We start from the raw sequence: 5,062 nt of genomic DNA, 5'->3' as shown, positions 1-5,062 counted from the left end.
AATTTAAAAACCAGGCATCTCAATGTTTTGCCGGCAATCAACGGTGCCCTGGTGTTTGAAATTCATTCCCATGTCTTGCATGGGACCTAAGCATGCACCCAAGGACACAGATTTAACTTTTTAATCGATTTATTTGCACTAGAGCATGTGCATGTAGTTCAAATTTGAATTATGCACATAAATGCATTGAAAACTCATTGCATAAAAATGTCCAAACGAACCGCGAAAAATCACAAAAAATAACACAACACTCCTGTTGTTCTATGTTGACACGAGAAAAATTTTGAAAGTAATAAGAGGCAATGGATATTGTTTCGTCCCCAAAGGTGGGGCGTTCCCTACCGAAACCATCATGCTTGTTGTGAGAAGCTCTGGTTTGTCAGAAGCATATACCCAAACCTGCCCCAAATGGAACAAAAAATTTACCACGGCATGTTGATGCCGCTCCATGATAGCATGCCAAGTTTCATGAATTTCATATGAGTTTTGGATTAACTAGAATTTAAAAACAAGGCATCTCAATGTTTTGCCGGCAATCAACGGTGCTCTGGTGTTTGAAATTCATTCCCATTTTTTGCATGGGACCTAAGCATGCACCCAAGGACACATATTTGATTTTTCAACCAATTTATATGCACTGGAGCATGTGCATGTAGTTCAAATATTAATTATGCACATAAAAGCATTGAAACTCAATTAATGCATACAAATGTCCAAATGAACCCTGAAAAATCACAAAAAATAACACAACACTCATGTTGTTCTATATTGACACGAGAAATTTTTTGAAAGCAATAAGAGGCAATGGATATTGTTTCGTCCCCAAAGGTGGGGCATTCCCTACCGAAACCATCATGCTTGTTGTGAAAAGCTCTGGTTTGTGAGAAGCATATACCCAAACCTGCCCCAAATGGAACAAAAAATTTACCACGGCATGTTGATGTCGCTCCATGATAGCATGCCAAGTTTGATGAATTTAATATGAGTTTTGGATTAACTTGAATTTAAAAATCAGGTATCTCAATGTTTTGCCGGCAATCAACGGTGCCCTAGTGTTTGAAATTCATTCCCATTTCTTGCATGGGACCTAAGCATGCACCCAAGGACACATATTTGTTTTTTCATGCAATTTATAAGCACCGGAGCATGTGCATGTAGTTCAAATTTGAATTATGCACATAAATGCATTGAAAACTCACATAATGCATAAAAATGTCCAAACAAACCCTGGATAATTCCAATTCTTTTATGATCACTATAGATAAATGGTCTAGCAATTCAAACATCGTCCATGGATGCTGTGACCCCATTATGTAATTCAAATCAAGACGAAAAATCAAGTAGATCCCACACAGTTTATTATAACCAACTGTGCGAGGTGCAGCACAAAATATCTTCGGACCGTGTCTGATGACACTTTGCGCACCAGTTTTTTGGCTGAAGCGATTCCAAATTTTCGGCTTTCGCGGAAATATCTACCTCCCCGCCCCTCCCCCTTACCAAAAGTCACATTTCCCCTGTTTTTGCCTCCCTTTCCAAGTTGAAACCTTCACTCCTTGCTTGCAGCGCTGCCGCCTCCTCGCCGGTGACCCCCCCCTTCACGCTGCTCGGCCTCGCCTATCTAGGCAGGTAATCCACACACGACCCCCATCCTCCTCCTCCTTCCACATCCCACATGCCCCGACCGCCGGCGTGAGCGTGACACCTTCCACCCAAATCACCGACCCCTCCACCAAATAAGCACCGACCTAAGCCATGGTGCACGCAGTATAGCCAGGACCTCAATGAGCATTTGGCGGCGGAGAAGCAAATCGCGGCTGCACGCACGGATGAGGTCGCGATGGCTGCCATTCGTGCCGACCCCCAGATCTTGGAGGACCACCTCGCCATCGAGGCCACCGCTGATGCCTCAGGCGCCGACGCCGCGAAGCGGTTGGCTGCTTTAAACGACAGTTCGTGGTGTATTCTCGACGCCATCGTCGGTGCCTTCGACGAAGACTACGAGGTGTTTTCTCAGCGTGCACGTGCTTACCTCATCTCGAGAGCCAGCAGGTTGGTGCCCGGAGCAGCTCAGGCAAGTAACCACTACAACGAGGGCACCCACGATGCGGAGGCCTCGCCATCTTCCATGTCCAAGGAGCCAATCGTCATCGATATCTCCGACAATGAGGAGTAGCTTGTCTTATTAGCTCACTATAAGGACCCATGTTCAGTTTCCTAGCTACTGCCTTTCCTTACCAAATTCTAGTGAATTTTGCTACCTACTTTTACCATGCAATCTTCTACTATGGTGTGTATGCTCTATATGTCGTGCAATGTGGTGTTCAGTTAACTACTTGGTTCAATTCTGCAAATGTGATGTTCAATTCTTCAGGGTGCAATATTTCCAAGTTGTTAAGCATGCTTGGTTTGGTTAACTGCCTGATCTTCTATTGGGAGTATGTTATATTGTGCAATGTGGTGCTCAGTTAACGTTCGGTTCATTTGTTGTGGTGTTTAGTTAACTGCTTGGTTCAATTCTGCAATGCGATGTTCAATTGTTGTGGCTGCATTCTGTTATTGTATACCATGTCAGGAATAAATCTAATTTGGCTACACTTAATACATGAGAAACATATACAAGTGCTATATTTGCTAGTTCTTAATCATGCTTGGTTTGGATAAATGGATTTTCCATATGGCTTGAATTAATCTGATGAATCTGCAATGTGCTTATTTTTCATCAACATATTTTACTGATAGCATGCGAACCCTTACTTAACCTGATGACTAACTACCTTATATATGATGTAGGGAAACAATGGGAAGCACAGAGGTTTACAAGATGGTACTAACTACTATACCTTCCCTTTTTTTATTCCTTTGCCCCGTTTCCAATATAGAGAATATATTTATGCACATCCTTGTTTTCAGGGTTCACTAATGATTACCTCCCAAACCACCTCTGTGGTCAGGAGGCGAGGAAAGTTTTCATACAACACCCACGGTTCAATATTGAAGTTTTCCTGAAGAGGTCGAAGGATGGACGGTCAATCATCCACAGGCACTAGCATAAAGTTGCAAAGACCATCAACATGAATGAAGGCTCAATATTCGCCTTTCGCTTCAGCAGTTTTCCAGATGAGATGCATCTCTCTATGTACCGTCTTTGATGCTAATTTCTAAAGGTTCTAGATGTTGCATGTGGAACTTGCTGCTAGTGCAGTTGTGTAATGGGGTAGCTGAGTGCTGAAGCTATATCATGTTGTACTCCGATGTATTTCAATTATGAAATCATGCTTCCTTAATATGGAAATGGAATATATTATGTGCTTAATATAAATGTCAATTAGATTAGTAAATGGATTATTAATAATAGGGCAATTAGCCCGCTAATTGGCCAATTAGCTTGCTAATTGCGTTTTCCTATTTCAAACGGTTAATGAGAAAACACCTTGGGCGATGACCTCAGGCAACGCACACAGTTTCTGGGAATAAACCATGTTGGATCAATGAACAATCAGACACGACATTATCTTCAAAACTGTTTGCGTCACGCCACCCTGCGCAAACGTTTTCCTTTTAGTGACTCTGTGGGATGTATATACGAATGAAAACATTTATTGGTGACTGACTGTGTGGGATGTACTTACAACCGGAAATGATTTCACCTGTATAATTGTATTTTTTAGCACTACTGTACATATTTCTGTAATTGAGTGCTTGCGGGTCGCACAAGACCTCATTTTGCCGAGTGTGTGTGCCAGGAGGGCATATCCCCAACAGTTTCTGGGTCGTGTGGGAAGGACCCCCCCTATCGCCCACACTCACTTGGTGGCGGTTCCGAATGCCGTCGCGGAAAGGGGTTAAAAACCGTTTGTTTAGGACCTACGTGTACCAGTGAAAGCTTGCATGTCAATGGTTAGCTTATGGCCAAGAAATCCTACAGCGCACATGAGTGCATTTAGGATTTCTGGAACCGAGGAATGCTTAATAGTGAAGGACTGGAGCAAAATTGTGAAGGATCCCAGAGAAGTACTAGGGGGAAGCAATCAGAAGCACAGCCCACGATTAGGAGACAGGTTCATCTGCATGCTCCAATATGATGAATCAGGAGAGCTACACATGTTCTATGCTATTGTACCTGGGAGAGAGCAGCAGGAGTGATTAGCTAGTTCCTGCTCTTCGTACTTGTCCTATCATGTCCGTGTTCTTCGTCCTGAACTTAATCTCAAAGTGATTTTCTTTTGTGGTTTAATGAACGCTTATAATATCGTGACCATGTTGAACTCGATGATATCTTTGCTTCTGGTACAAGTGAATGTTTCTTCTTTAAGCTAGTGTTGGTAGTGATTAGATAGCGGTAATGACTATGATGATTAAATAGTGGTAATGACTATGATGATTATTAGCTAGTGTTGTTGGTGATGATATGATGCAAGAGTTTCAAACCGGTACCTTTTAGTACCGGTTGGTGTTACAAACCGGTACTAAAGGTCTCCACGCCCCCGGCGCTGGCTCGTGCCATGTGGTGGCCTTTTAGTGGCGGTTCGTGTTGAACCGGTACTAAGGGGGGGCCTTTAGTCCCCATCCTTTAGTGCCGGTTAGAGAACCTGCAATAAAGGGCCTTTTGAACCGGTGATAATGCCCGGTTCTAGACTAGTGTAATTACTCCCTCCGTCTCGGTGTGTAAGTCACCTTACGAAAACCAAATAATCCAAAAAGACTTAGGCACGGTACATTAACAGCCTCCTCGTTTCTTGTTTCGTGACATATCAACCAATAGGAGTTGTGGGCCGTGCATGCTTTCAATGACTTGAGACTACCAAACATGACATGTAGTGGTTAGTTCATTGCATGCAATGCTATTAATTAGCAAAAAAACATTAAGTTCTCTCGTTTTCCCATCCGCCTTGGTCACGGCGCACAACCTAAGATGACTTATACACCTAGACAGAGGGATTAGTTAGTTTAGCTAAGAAATATCAATGAGGATAATCCTCATATCACAGACCCAGTCTGCTTTATTGCTATCATCATCTTCCAACTTAGTTTTATCTATGAACGTATCAAAAACCAGGGG

Source organism: Triticum urartu, chromosome 5 (genome assembly GCF_003073215.2).
Source record: "Triticum urartu cultivar G1812 chromosome 5, Tu2.1, whole genome shotgun sequence".
Classification (NCBI taxonomy): domain Eukaryota; kingdom Viridiplantae; phylum Streptophyta; class Magnoliopsida; order Poales; family Poaceae; genus Triticum; species Triticum urartu.
Note: the sequence above shows the minus strand (reverse complement) of the source record.